This window comes from Sodiomyces alcalophilus (assembly GCF_042370955.1).
Source record: "Sodiomyces alcalophilus JCM 7366 unplaced genomic scaffold ACRALscaffold_10, whole genome shotgun sequence".
Lineage (NCBI taxonomy): Eukaryota > Fungi > Ascomycota > Sordariomycetes > Glomerellales > Plectosphaerellaceae > Sodiomyces > Sodiomyces alcalophilus.
Genome location: NW_027263541.1, coordinates 412316 through 428808, shown reverse-complemented (window position 1 = coordinate 428808; position 16493 = coordinate 412316).

Genomic DNA, 16493 nt, shown 5'->3' with positions numbered 1-16493 from the left:
AAGTTACGTAAGGGGACCAGTTAATTATAAGGAACTGTTGGCTACTCGATCCCCTATAGGGTCGAGTGGAGGTACTTATAAACAGGGACTTTCCTATATAAATACGATCCGTTTAAGGTACCCTTACTTATATAACTTCTATCTATCCTAATAAATATTTCCCTGCGTCCTTACCGACGTTTCCCTGCTTCCGGCACCGGGCGTAGAGGTCCGATATAGTTACCCTACGCCCGGTAGATATAATAACCCGGATCTGATATCCTATAGAAGCTTATACTCCCCTTTAGATCGTAGCGTAGTTACGGCGGAGCTACGATCCGTGGTGCTAGAATAGTTAACTCGATTAGTTAGTTAATTAGTTAATTAGTAGAATAGGCCGGGATCTTTTCTATCCGAAGTAGAGATTTAAAGTAATTAAAGGGGCCTGGCTATAAGGGCTTAGTGAATCTATTAGCCGGGTTATCGGCGCTATCGATATACTTAATTTAGACTTCCTTATAATCCACGGCGTTAAAGATATAGGCGTGGTTAAGCAGGGTAAACTTACTACGATAAGATCGTTAGGACTTAGCGATAGCCCTAGTATTATCGACTTTAATAGGAATAGGATTAAGCTCTTTGCCTAGCTCGCGTAGTAGGTAGCGGATCTATTAGGCGGTTTAAACGGCGTTGCTAAGGGCGTAGAACTCGGCCTCGGGTATAGATTTTATAACGCGGGCCTAGCGTTTAGAAGACTAGGCGACGGGACCTCCGGCTATAAAAAAGACCTATCTAGTAGTAGATTTCGCGCCCTTAGCGTCGGTAAAGCTAGAATCGGAGGCGCCGAATAGGCCGAGGCGGTTACCGTGTTATTATTAATAATCGGCCGATTAGCGGTATATAAGGCCGTCGGATTAGTTACCACGGAGGTATTATAGGATCCTTTTAACGCTTATAAGGTGGTAAGCAGAGGGCGTATAGCTAAAGCGGCCCTAAAGGGAGGCGGCGTAGATAATATCTAGGCGTGTAAGGTAGGCGGGATAGAGTAGTTTACCGATAATTTAACGATATAGCGTGTATTACGTGGGATCTAAGGGATAGTCCGTATCGCCGGGTTAACTAGTATCACCGGCTTAGCGGCCTATAGCGGCGGCGAGGTGGTTAGGATTTATCGGCGTTATAGCTAGGCGTATACCGTTAAAGTGGAGTTACTCCAGGGCTTCGGCGATATAGGCGTTTTACGAGATAGTAATAGAACGGTGGTTACTGCTTTATTAAATCCGGACTCTAAGGAAGTAATCGCTATTACCTAGATCGATAATATCTAGGCGGCCGGCCAGCTAGTTAAAAAGAAGGGATAAGGCCGAAGGCGGGCCTATAATTAGGAAGTCGTCGATATACGTAGAGACGATAACGCCGGTGGAGGCGTTACGATAAATAGCCGGGTTAGAAATCAGGGGCTTATATCCAAAAAGGGCGAGTTCCTTACGAAGGCGTTACTGCTACTAGTAGCCGCCCTGCTTTAATGCGTATAGGACTTTTCGGAGGCGTATAACATAGGAGGGCCTTTATCCGAGCTTAGGAGCTAGGTACTAATATCGTGGGTCCTTAAAAAACTCGGGTAGTATTATAAACTGCTTTATATAAACCTCTTCGTTAAGGTTACCGTGGAGGTAGGCTTTAACGATATTAAGCTAGCGTATAAGCTATTCGTTAATTACTACAAGGGCGATAATAATACGCTATAAGGCGGCCTTAACGGTAGAGGCGTAAGTGTTATAATAATCGATACCGTAGCGTTACTAAAAACCACGGGTAATAACGCGAGCCTTCCTCTTTTCTAGTAGGCTATTCTTTTTCTTATATTTTATTACGATCTTTATAGTTAGCCGGTAACCTCGTTACTTAGGAAGAGGCTTAAATAAAAGGGCACCGTAGCTAATTAGGCTAAGAATTTCGTCAAAGATAGCCTCCTGCTAGGAGGGCTAATTAGGAAGGCGGCGAGCTTCGGTAACGCTTTTTAGGTTAGGTATAGTCTAGTAGGCGCCGCTATTATCGGCGGCGGAGGGGGCGTCCTTATTATTAGTATTAGTATTATATAGGCGGCGTATTTTAGAAGGGTCTATATCGGGAGGTGGTTTACGGATTATAGTAAAGATAGCGTTAAAAAAGGCGTTATATTCCGTTAAGTTAACGATAGGCTCTAGGTTAAATTATTACTATGCCGTAAGGTAAGGCAGATCACGCTAACCGGCGATAAGAGGGTCGTTACGTAGGCCCGAACTTACTATAACGCCGGTGGGTTATTCCGTATCGTATATAACGTTATATACTATAGAAAAGGACGGGCCCGGAGGCGTGGCCGGCGGGCGTTTAACTTAGGAGCCGGTTCCGGGGTTACGCTAGGAGGATTCCGATAGACTACGCCGAAAGTTACCGGGTGGCTGGCTACAAATAGAGGCCGGCTTAGGCTCCGAGGGGTTGCCGCTATCGTGGAGGTCTTCGTGAAAAACGACCTGGCTACTAATAACGAGTGCTACGCACTATTATCCGACACTATACCAGCACTAAAGCCCGTATAGCACTAGACTAGTGCCAGCACTATACCGGCACTAAAGTCCGTATAGCGCTAGATTAGTACTAGCACTATACCGGCACTAAAGCCCGTATAGCGCTAGATTAGTGCTAGCACTATACCGGCACTAAAGCCCGTATAGTACTAGACTAGTGCTAGCACTAGCTAAATTCTAAATAGACCGAGGTTTCCCCGTGACTATATAGAGCGGGAACCTTGCCCTCCCCTTTAAAGAATATATCCTATTTATATATTATTTACTATACCCTAAGGTTACCTAACTTAAATCCTCTTATAGGTCCTATAATACTAGCTAGCTAGAGATATATACGGTTAGTATATATTAAATAATAATAACTAGAATAAGATTATTCGATCTTAGTAAGGTTTGTATACCGATCCTATTAAATAACTATAAAGACTATTCTAGTTATACGATCCTAGGGTAAATAACTATCCGTTATTAATAAAGTGCCTCCCCTTAAATAGAACCAGGCGATAAGCAGCGACTATTAAGCTATAGCCTAATAGCGCCGATAAAGAACTGCTTACCCACGCGCCCCTTACTACGTTTACTAGCCCTCTAGCGTAAAGGATAAAGGTCTATATACTAAACCCCTATTTAGTTAAATAACTATATATAACGCCCTAAGCGGATATATAGCTAAAGCGGTACCGGTTAACTATAGTCTACTAAGTAAAGCGCCTCCCCTTTATTAGGACTAAGCGAGTAAGCAATAAGTATAAAAGTCCACGAGTACCAGTTATCCAACAGGCCCGTATCTAAAATAACCTATTAAACACTAAATAGCACTATTATAAAACCCGCTTAATAATAACCAACGCTCCTTACCCCGTTCTCCTAGACTCCCCCCCTACGCTAAGGGATCTAAAAGGTATACGTCCCCTTACCGTAATAACGAACGCCTATCCAGATATAGCCGAAAAGGTTCTTATGCCCGAATATCGGCTACTCCTCTTTATAGCTAAGTAAGCAGGGAACCTCCCTAGCACTAATAGAGCTAGCCAGGCCATAACCTCTAAAGGAAAAGTCTCTAAAGCTATCCTACCTCCTTAGCTAACCTATCCTGCTAAGTAGGTTACCTATCACGACTCTTTTATAAAGGCATTCTATAATTAGCTAAACAAGGAGCCCGAGTATATCGACCTTTATAAATCTATAGTTATACCCCGTAGTAGCGTAGTAAAAGGAAAAGAGCTAGCCCCCTTTACCGCCGGCTATAATTCTCCGCTAATAAAACCAAAGATTAAAGTTAAGGGATCGGAATCGCTTCTAATCCGCCCCGCTATAAGTATAGTCGAATAGCTAGTCGGAAGTTTCCCTAAAGATATAGCGGAAAGCCCTTCTCTAAAGTACGCTAAACCTTCTAAAGGAACGCCTAACTATACCCTAACGCCTAATAACCGTATACTATTCTCCGACTAGGAAAGTTACTAAGCCGATACTATAAGTAACCACGATAAACGCATAAGCCCTACGCCCTCTGATATTATATACTACCCTCGCGATAAGATAGAGGATATCGGATCCGGAAACGGTAAGAACCCGGAATATTAATAGTAAATAGCCCCTCCGGGTAATAGTCCCCCTAAATATAATCCCCCTGGTATAGGCCCTCCCCTAGGGAATATACTAGGCGCTAGCTACCCGGAACTATACTTATATATACGATAATCGGATTTACTCGCTATCCTCGGCCAGCACGATACTTAGATACACCGATTTAAGGCCGATAACCTAGGCTACTTTAAGCCTCCCTTATACTTTACTACTAACTAGGATCTTAAGACTAAAAGAACTAAACTAATCTATATAGATGTTTTCCGCTTTACCGATATAATAGACTAATATACCGGCCTAAGTACCTAGCACTATAAGTCCCTTCCCCGCGGACTAGCCCGCTATCTATTAGGCAAGGCTTTTATATAGTTTATAAGCCTCGATAAGGGATAACATTTATACCTTACTATAATAGCCACCGTTACGGAATAAAAGACCGCCCTATAAGAAAGGTTCCGATTACCTTAAAAGGAAGCCGAGTATAAGCTAAGGCATAAGCGATACACCCTAAATAATATAGTTACCCGCTATAATATCTATATCTTCGCCGATAAGGTAATCCGATTAGTAAAGGCGGCTAATAAACCTAAAGGTAAGCATTTAGCTTTTATATAGGACCGCTTAAACACTAACCTAGTAAATACTATTCCTTATCCCGGACCGGAAACTATAATAACCGACTTTATAAATAGCCTAGCTAGTATAATACTAGGATAATACCGGAATTATACTAATAAAGCCTAAAAAGTACTTATTACCCGATAAACCCTACCACGGATTAAACGGATATCGACCTTAAACTAATCTTCCTAGGTATACTCGCCCTTTCCCCGGTACCCGGATTAACACGGTAGCCCGGCTTTACGCCGCTCGCTATAACCCAAATAGTATTCCCTAGCGCCGGATTATTATCCCTTATTCCTAGAATATCGCTTACTAGGACCAGGACCAGGACTAGGATAATTCCGCCGGAATAACCGCGCCCTATTAGCCCTAGGAACGCTAAACCGCTATATAAATAAACACGGCTAACGGCTCTTAGCTAATAACGCGTCCGATTAACTAGCGCGCGGTAACCGGAACTTTCGCTAGGAACGATCCAGGGATCTAGTAAACACTATTATTAATAATAAGGTCTCCGATAAAGGATATAAGAATAATAAGGAACTAGAGGACCTATACTATTTCGAAAAGGAGTTTAATAGTTCCGAGGACCTTATAGATAATAAAGCTAAGACCGATAAAGGCAGTAATTAATTATACTAAATCGCTAATAAACCCGGATTCGTACCTAAATACCGTGATCTTTACTAGGTATAATAATAATATACTAGGTATAGATAACTAATAAGATCTAATAATAAGGCCCTCCGCTATAAAAAGTTCTATTCCTACCTATTCCTAATAAAGGAATAAGGCGGTTAGGACTCTCCGCTAATTAAAGGCGCCCTATAAGAAGTAATAGACCTAGTAGCCAGCCTATACGGCTATATATACGTAAGGGTCTAGGTTTATATAACCCTAGATAGCGCTCCCTTTAAAGTTTATATTAATTTAGGTGCCTCGCGATATATTATAAGCTAGCACCTCCTCCCTTACCTCCCCGATATAAAAGTTAATATAACTAAGAGATCTACGCTTCGTGGCGTGGGTACCTTAAGCACTATTAGATAGGCTTTATTTACCCTAATAGTATAAGGTATAGTGGACGGCTAGCCCTAAGTTAGACGGCTATATATAAAAGCTTAGGTAATTCCTAAGCTAAAAGCCGGCCTACTCCTTAGGCAGGAATTTAACTATCCGAATAGAGTTAATATCCTTAACTCGCGGGATACTATCTAGATTAGGTCCTATAAAGGTCTTATCGTCCTAGTATATATCTTCGCTAAACGTTTACTAGTTAGGCGCCGATTAAAAGCCGCCAAGAAGGTTACTATTCCGCCGTATTAGTATAGATTCATCCTATTTAAGGAACGGAACGTAACCTTAGACTCTATAGAATTCTAACCGGATATTAAGGGTTTACTAAACTATATCCTTAGTAAAAGGATATCCGTCCTAATCTATAACGCTAGTGACCGGCCGCTACTTATTTCCCGGGGCAGTAAGCTAGGGTATATAGATCCCTTCTATGCTAACGGATATTTTAATATAAAGTAAGATAAAGCCCACGATATTCTAATAAAACGACTAAAGGCCGTTAAGAAGTCCCTAAGTCCGGAAGGATAAGGCGATATCTTTAAAGGGCATTTACTTATTAGCGGGAAGCTCGGAATCGCTAAAAGCCTAGATACCCCGACTAAAGCGACTCTAGAAGGCGTAACTATCTATAACTACGGAGCCCGCTTCGTATAACGCTTTACTAGGATTATGGGTAACTACCCTAAGGTTTAGACGGACTAAGGCGTTATCGATATAGATAAGAAGGACTATATACGCGTTCCCTTAATTAACAGGTAGTATACCTAAAGGATTAGCTAAAAGCTATATCCGCTTAGCTATAAGGACTAAGGCTTTCTAGACTAGACCCTAGACGGACTCTACGACCAGAACCGTATAGAATAGACGTTAGCACTAACACCCTTTAATACTCCGGTTTTTATTATATAGCGAGAGGTAAAAGGTAAACGTAAAGGCCGTATAGTAATCGACCTTTATGCCCTAAATAAGGTTACTATCCTAGATATATACCCGATACCGCTCTAAGATAAAGTTATTAAGCGACTCCGAGGAAAGAAGTTTATCTCCGTTATTAACGCCTAGGCTTTCTTCTACTAGTTCCCTATATATAAATAGCACCGCAAGCGGTTTACTATTATTTCCTAATAGGGATAGGAATAACTAAAGGTCGCCTTAATAGGCTTCCGTAATTCGCCTATACACGTTTAATACTATATAGACTAGCTCCTTTGCCCGTATAAGGACTTTATCTCCGCCTTTATCGATAATATCGTTATTATATTAAACACCGAGGATAACTATACTAAGCACTTAGATATAGTGCTCTCCCTATTTAGTAAAAGGAGGATTAGTATCTCTCCCGATAAGTCCTTTATAGGATATCCGTTAATTTAACTACTAGGATTTAAGGTTAACGCCCTCGGGCTATCGAATACTAAAGAATATACTAAGGCTCTATAAAAGATTCGCCCCCCGACTTCTCTTTAGTCCTTAGAACGTTAAATCAGGATAATAGGGTGGCTTCGCTATCTTATTCCCTGATTCTCCTACTAAATCGCTCCCCTCTAGTAACGGAAAACGACCCTTCTCGCTAAGGCTCGTTAAATCAGGAAAGATAAAGGATAGGCCCGTAAAGCGTACACTAAACGCATAATATTTAAGGCCATTACTAAAGAGTTAGCTATGTTCCACGATATTACCGGCGCTCTTACCTCGGATACTTACCTATTCTACTATATCCCCACTAAGATCCTCTTTATCTAGCTAAACGCCTCTAAAAAGCATAGGTTCTCCGCTATACTCTTTTAGTTAGTCGATAAGACTAAATAGCTTACTAAAGGAACCTTTAAGAAGACTAACGTTCGACTAGTACTCTATATTAGCAAAGGGCTTAACACCGCTAAAGAAAAGTACTAGCCCACGGAACTTAAGGTTACCTGCCTAGTATAGGCCGTTTATAAGACCCGTACTATTATTTAGTCCGCTTATCGTAACCCGACTATAGTCCTTATAGACCACGCCGCCACTATCGGTATTATAAAATTAATAGTCCTATCTAGCACCGATAAGACCAGGCTAAATATAAAGCTAACCCTCTCCTCCGAGTTTCTTAGCTAGTTCTAGTTAGATTATCGATATATCCCCGGTAAGACGAATATAATAGCCGACGCCCTATCTCGGCTACCCACCACTAACAGCCCCCCGGCTAAAAGTCTAGGCGAATTAGACCGGATTTAGGAAGACCAGGCTATACACCACGTTAATAAAATCTAAATAAAGGACGATATACGATAAAGGATTATTAAAGGATATACTAACGATTTAAAATAAGCACCTATCCTTACCGAAGCGACTAACTATAACTTACTAGTTAAGATCCCTTTTAAGGTGGATAATAGTCTTTTATACTAAGTAGATTTAAATAGGAGAAAACGCTTTTACGTCCCCTTCTCCCTATATAAGGAATTCCTCTAGGCCGCCTATAACGACTAGCACTATTTCGGAGCTAAACGGATATAATACGATTTAGTTAGCCGCTTCGTAATCCTATAACTCTATAAGGAGGTCGACTTATATATCGCTTAATATAAGATATATCGCACTTATTAAACAGATCGGCAGGCTCCCCTTAGCGAGATATAGCCTATCCTAACGCCCTTAATCCCTTTTTATATTATCGCTATAGACTTTATTATCGGACTACCTAAAATGCCCTCTATAGGGATACCTTAGTAATATAAAGGCTTCCCTTTATTCGATACCCTCCTAACCGTTACGGATAAATTCTTAAAGGCCTCCCTGCTTATCCCTAGCCATAGCACCTATACCGCGGAGGACTAGGCGTCCGTGCTCTTTTAAGCCCTCTAGATAGGTAATGTAACGAAAGGAAAGTCCGTAGACTTCAGTCAAGGAAAAGATATCATAGAAAAGGCTCGATAGCTTAATACCGTAGAGTAATCGCAGTATATTCGTTAACTAAGCGCTGACTTTAAACCAAGACTTTAACTTAAGGGATTAAACTGATCCCTTAACGTACGCATAGAGATAGGTTCGGATCGGTGGTCCGTGCGCGGCTATCGGTCCGACTATATGCCGATAGGTCTGCGATTATCTTATTACACTGCCCCCCCCCCTAATAAGTCTAGTCCCGCAGACTTATATTATCGTGATGCCTCTAATTACGCGTTTATCGCGATTAATTATCTTTATCTGGTTCTACGCGAGCCCTTATTAAAAACCCGTAGGGAAAAAGAGTGGCCGCTCCTTTTATTTACCTTTTTAGTGTTCTATCGCCGACTATATACCTCGTGATTTATCCGAATATTACTATAGAAACTCCGCGATGCTTATTATTATTACCTATAGTTATCTAACCTTTCGCGGATAATATACCTAGCCTTAGGTAACCGTTTAGCGGCGAGTATATAGTTCCTTATATAATTTCCCTTATAGCTCCTACTTTTCTTCCTATAACTATCTTTTATTATTATAATCGCCGACCGTTCGCCGATTATTAGTTTACCTATCTTAATTCCATCACTATTAATAATATTAATATTATCACGCCGACTAATCGTTATTATATTATTAGTTAATTTATAAGTTACTATAGCTCTTCGCGAGCTATAATATAATGCCGATAACGGGTAGGAATTAGTTATTAGGGATAAGGCTCCCTGTTTATTTTATATTTCTTAGCTGGATTTATATATTAGTATTAACTATTTCGATAAGGCCGGCGATAGCACGGGGGCTAGTCGCTATATCGCCTATACCCGGGGTTATTAATAATACGTCGCTATAGGTTCGCTAACTCTTCGGCGTTTTTCTATACTAATTAGTCGTTAAATCCCCGATTTTATACTAGGTGCTGCTTAGTTACTATAGAATAGTAGTAAGCGTATTTATATAATAGATAATAATTTAACGCCGATAGCCCGGTATCGCTTTTATAAGCGTATCTCTAAGGCCTGTAAATAGTTCCGTGTAGTTATAGACCGCGGTAAGAAAAGGCTTACTGCTAAGGATATAAGTTTAATCGCCGACTACTCGGCTACCTATTCTTAACGATTAGTAGTCTTAAATACTGGTTCTAGACGAAATCTTATCCTTACGCTTTATAATAACGGTTAACTTTATACACTATCTTAGTTATATTAATAATACTAAAGCGTTAGCGTTATTAGATTAAACCTGCCCGCCTTATAAGGGTGACCTCCGCGACGTTAAGTCGTTTATTTCTTTTATTAAGGACTTAGCGATAAATAGTTACCGCCTATTCGATTATAAAGATCGCCTTTAAGGCCTTAAGGCGTTTCCGTTTTTAGATAGGCTCGCCGACCTCTTAGCGGCTATTAATAATCCCCGATACCCTGCTCTGGCTTATTATTTTACTAGTCGCTTAGCGGCTACTCGCTATGGTTATGCTTCCGTTAATAGTAATAATAATCCTTTTAGCGATAGTTCTAATAAGGCTATCGAACCTATTCCTTATCCCGCTACGGCTCGCCCCCACCGTCCTGCTCGTTATCGGGCTTCCGCCGCCTTATCGGCTATTAACGCCCCGGCTCCCCCTAGTAATACCGCGTATACGCCGCTAGCGTTTGCCTTATCGGATAAGGACGATATCCCTTATCGGCGTATTCGCACGCCCCGCCGTTATACCCCCGCCGCCTAGCCGGCCCCCGCTAATAACGATAATATCATAGCCGCTACTATTAGTAATAAGACCGATTTTTTTGGTTTTAGTAACTAAAATTTTTTTTTATTCGCCGAGCCACCGCTAGTAATAATCGCCTAAAATAGTATTAAACTTTATACGGATAGTTTTATAATTTTAGGATTAATTAGGGCTTAACCCTATTTTATTTAGTTATCGTTAAGGAAAAAGGTTATTATAACCTATAATTAAGTTCTTATTTTTATATCCGACAACCCTTTAGCGCCTTATACTATCTCGTAGTTATCTTATTTTTTATATATATACTTTTTATACTTTTAGTACCTTTTCCGGATCCCTAAAGTGTTTTCTAGGTGGTCCTTTAGTTCCTAGGTATTATATTCTACCGGCTAGCCTGCCTACTTTATAAGATAGAACGTTTTCCTTTATTCTTCTTTATAACTAACGATATCTTCTACTTTTTATTTATCTTACTCCTCCTCTAGGAGCAGGAGATCCTTCGCCGATAACTCTACGGCTACTCGGTCTTTCCACGGCTTTAATAAGGATACCGGGAATATATCGTGTATCCTTATATACTACGCAGGAAGGCGAACCCTATACGCCTACTCGCCGATCCTTTTAGTTACCTATACCCGAATATATCGCGGTGCTAGCTTTAACCCTTACCGGAATCGGAAGTTCTTTATAGATAGTCTAACGATATCGCCTACCTTATACTATTATAGTTAGTAGCGCTTATTATAGTGCCGAGCCTAGTACTCCGTGGCACGCGCCTAGTATTCACGGACCTTTTACTAAACTTCCGCTAGCTTCTTAATACGTTCTTAGACGCCCTATACCCGGGTATCGTCCCTGGGTCGAATATATTCTATTATACGCGGATAGTACCCGTATAACGCTTTATACGGCGAGATACTAAGCGAGGAGTGCTTACTATTATTATAGGCGAACCTAGCTTCTAATAACTAAATAGGCTATTATATTATTATATTACCGGTAATTATTCGTAAGTACTTAATTAGGAACTAATACGTTTATTCCGTCTAACTATCCGTCTACGGGTAGTATACGGTGGATAGTCGCTAAGCGTTCGCCTACTTACGGTAGAACTCTATCTAAAACTAATTAGTAAATAGCTTATCCCGGTCTATTATTATACCCTCTAGGCTACTAAATCGGTATTTAATTTCCCTATATAATAGCGCCGTTAGCTAGGGTGCTATTAGGTCCTTCCGCGTAGGAATAAACAGAGTATACTTTATATACCGGTTAATAATTACTAGGATAGTATCGTATATTTACCTATCTACCCCTTTTATAGACGGTAGACCCATGATAAAATCCATGCTAATCTCTTAGAACGGATACGTAGGTAACGGCAGCGTTTATAGCTAACCGTACGGCTTATATCGCGGTACCTATGCCCCTTAATACGCCGAATATACGGCGATATAATCGCGAACGTCCGCCGCTAAGTCTACCTAGTAGAACTTTCTTAAAATCAGCTTAAGCGTCTTATTCGCTCCTATATACCCGGCTCTAGGGTTATCATAGTGCTATCACAGGACCTCCGCCCTTAGGGCGCCCTATACAGGCAGTACTAACCGTCCCTTAAATAATAGCATATCCTTATCTCTAAGAGAGTACCCCGCTCTTTTTCCGGTCCCTTAGCGAATATTCTTAATTAAGGATATATAACCCGGGTTAGTGGTTTATAGCCCTCTAACTAGATTTTTTAGTTCCTCGCTAATAATACACCGACCTACCGTTTTATTCCTAGCTAGCTCTTAGGCTATAGAATATAGGATATACTAATCCGGTATTATAATAACCCTAGCCTTATTAGCCTTAAGCGTCAGCGATATCTTATTAGCGACCCTTTACTAGGTAATCGCCCTATACCCTATATCTTATATTCGGGAGCGGGTAATAGTAGCGATAATAACACGCTATATACCGTTAATACGATATAAGGGTCATAGCCCTCTTCCGTCCTTATATTCTCTTAAGCTAGGTAGGGCCCCCTCCTATAGAGTCTATACCCGTTTATATTTACTAGGCCTATATTCTAGTAGCGTTACCCGAGCGGCTTAAACGTATATAATCTTTACCGTATTACTTATTAGGGTAAGATAGATACTCGCGATCCGTTAGCGAACGCTTATCGGGAGGTCGCTAACTAGTCGTAATCTTTACGATAAGGTAGGAAGCACGTTATTATACGGCGTCTTATCCATTATATAATCCGGCCGTCTTAATAGGCCGTTTACCGGGTTTATCTTGCCCGGGCGGTGTTAAACCTCGAAGTTAAATAACGATAATCGGTACACCTATTTAGCGAGCCTTCCGTAAAGGTCCCGCGCCGGCGCGTTTAGTATACCCTTAAGCGCCTAATAGTCTATTAGCACTATAAACGCCTATCCTATACCTTCGAGATAGTGGCGCTAATACTTAAGGCTCTTTATTATAGCTAATAGCTCCTACTATCCTATACCTTATCGTTACTCCGTTTCGGAAAGCTTCTACGAAAAGTAGGTGACCGGTCGCTATCTAGTCTTATACTTCTAACTTAGGATCCCGGAAATAGCCTTATTCGAGGCGTCCGTTTTAACCCTTATATCTAGCACTAGGTTTTAGTGCTATAAAATAATCGCCGACCCAAAGACGACTTTTAGTAATTCGAATACCCGCTTAGCGTTATCCAGGAACTTAAAAGGTCCCTTTTTTTTACCCGCCTAACTGCCTTTTAGTAACGTAGTTAACGGCGCGGTGACTCTAGAGTATCCCTCGATAAACCTCCTATAAAAATTAGTAAAACCGAGGAAAACTTAGATATCACGAAATAACCCGGGCGCTAGCTACTCGGCGACCGTATATATATATTCCGGGTTTATCGTAATACCCTCGCGGGTTACTATAAACCCTAGGAAATCTACTCGGTTATAATAAAATTCGTATTTTAATAGTTTCGCGTATAGCTAGGCCCTACGAAGCCGATCTAAAACCTTCTTTAGGTTCTTTATATACTATTCCCTTAACGTGGAATATATAAGGATATTATCTAGGTAAGCGATATAATATATATCTAGTAAACCGGCGAGCGCTTAGTAAACATACGCCTAGAAGGTAGCCGGAGTATTCGTTAGCCCGAATAGTATAACCGCGTACTCGTAGTGGCCGTATCGTGTTCTAAACGCCGTCTTCTAGCGGTCCTCTTTTTTAATCCGGATCCTATAATAGGTATCTCGGATATCCACCTTAGAAAAGTACTTTACCCCGGCAAGCCTATCTAATAGCTTACCGACTAGGGGTAGGGGGTACCTATTCTTAATCGTTATAGCGTTTAACCCTTAATAATCGATATAGAGTCGTAAGCTACCGTCCTTCTTAGGCACGAATAGTATTAACGAGCCTATAAGGCTTATTAACCGTTAAATACGACCGCTCGCTATCCCTTTAGCGATATACTTTTTTAGCTCCTCTAGCTAGGCTTAAGACAGGGGATATAACGGCCCGAACAGCGGTTCCTTCCTATCTTATAAGTTAATCGTGTATTCGGCGTCCTTTAATAAGGGTGGCTCCTTCGTAACCTGCTCCGAAAACACGTCCTAATAGTTAGCGATTTCCGGTGGTAGTTCGATAACTAGTCCGTATATTACCTTATTATTATCTATAGACGGAATAGTTATATCCGGCGTCCCTAGTATAATAGTAATAGCGGCAGCGATATATATAACGTACGCCTTTACTCGCTTTTCGATAACCTCGTAAGCTTATAGCTCGGGGTCTATAATTAAGATCGGCCCGTAGATAAACGTTTGGCGGGCTATATTAATTATAATACCTTCCTAACCTATACTATTATTCGAGAGCAGTAATTATCCGGTACCCTTAGGTCGATCCGTATATAGGAAGACCCTTTTTAATAGGCGTGGCCACCCTTCTACGTTTAGTAAATAGAAAGCTAAGCCGTACGCTCCGCGAACCCTTACCGGGCTACCATCGAAACCTTCGATCTCCGGAGTCTTAACCTCTAAGAGCGGTTTTAACCTTAGGCGTTTTACTAACGCCAGGCTAATAATATCTACCTGCGTATAGGTATCTAAATCTATACTAAACTCGGTCTCCTTTCCGTAACGGATTATTATCGTTATAAATCTCATTACCTCGCTAACTACGATCGCTAGCCGGTTATTAGGCGTAGGTCCGGCCCCCTTATTACCTATACCGACTTATTTCCTAATAAATAGAGTTCTTTAACCCGAATATCGTTATTAAGGTTATCACGTATAGCGTGCACGTTACTAACGCGGGCGCGAGCCTTTACCGCCCTATTATCGGTTATCTATTATTCTTTATTATTATAGTAGTCCTTAGAACGGTAACCCTTTTTGCCGTAGTTATAGCACTCGCCTATAAAGGCACGCGTACTAGGCTACGCTTATAGAGGCTCTGGACCCGAGCCCGATACCTTTTAACCCGTTAAGGGCGCCCCCTTTAAGTCCGTTTTGCCTGGCTTAGCGGGCGTATACTAACTAGTCGCCGGGGTGCTTACCCGACTTAAGTAACCGTCCAAACGCTAGAAGTTCGATAGGGTCCTTTTATAACCGGTATCCGATCACTTACTACTCGCCTTCTTAATAGGGCTTATATCCTAGAATAGCTACGCCTCTTAAGCTAGCGTTACCGCCTTATCTAATTCGGTTTTCCGCTCCTATATCTTATCCTTAATACGTAGGGGTAGCCGACTAAAATAGTTATAGGCACGCTTTTCGCTTCCGCATATCTCCTAGCCTAATAGCCTATATAGGTTATCCTACCGTTTAAATAGCTTTATCGGCGTTATATCGCTAGTTATTTATAGCTTACGAAGTTCCTTATAGTAATAGTACCGTTATATATCCTAGGATAGGTGCTCTCGCCGAATAAACGCCGTAAAGTCGTTCTAATTCGGGTTAGTGATCTTCCGGGTATAGTGCCTCTAGGATATCTAAAAGGTATATTCGAGCTTCGTTAAAGCCTATTCGATCTGCTATAGCACTAGGGCACTAGGTCTAAACTGGTTCCTAGCCTTAATCGCTACTAACTAATCGTCGATTTTTATAACCGTGGATAACTCTTTAATTAGCTTATAATTATATACCGGCGGTTTTTGGTAATCGCGCCGGGGCGCCGGTTATTCGGCGAGCTTCTTTATAATTACTTAATTAATCTCGCTTTATTACTAGAGATATTACGAAAATATCGTAATTAACGCCTTTTACGTTAACGTTAAGGGGCCGGCGATAGATCGCCGATCAGCCTACGAACCACTATCTTCGGGACTAAGCGTAACCGGCGTATCCGTTAACCCCTTATTTTTATCCGACGGTTCCTATTCGGCTACTATTGTTATTAACCTTAGTATAGCGGGTGGCTGCCTAGCGTCCGCTTTGCTAGCTCCCCCCGGGGGGACGCTTATTCCTTAAGTCCTTCTTAGTGGTATCTTCGGCCTAACTACCTTAAAGGTATAGAAGTTAAAGAATTATAACAAAAGGAAAGTCCGTAGACTTTAGTTAAGGAAAAGATATTATAGAAAAGGCTTAATAGCTTAATACTATAGAGTAATCGTAGTATATTCGTTAACTAAGCGCTGACTTTAAACTAAGACTTTAACTTAAGGGATTAAACTGATCCCTTAATGTACGCATAGAGATAGGTTCGGATCGGTGGTCCGTGCGCGGCCATCGGTCCGACTGTATGTCGATGGGTCTGCGATTATCTCGTTATAGGTAACTAGGGTATCCCCCGCGCTATTATCTCGGATTATAACCCTAAGTTCTTATTAGACTTTTAGATAACGCTATAAGAGGTAGCCGGAACTAAGCTAAAGTTCTTAACGGCCTAGTATCCCTAAACCGATAGTATTTCCGAGAAAAAAAACTAAACCGTTAAGATTAGGATACGTATATACCTAGCGGATAACCTAAACGCCCTATAGCTAAAGGTAATTA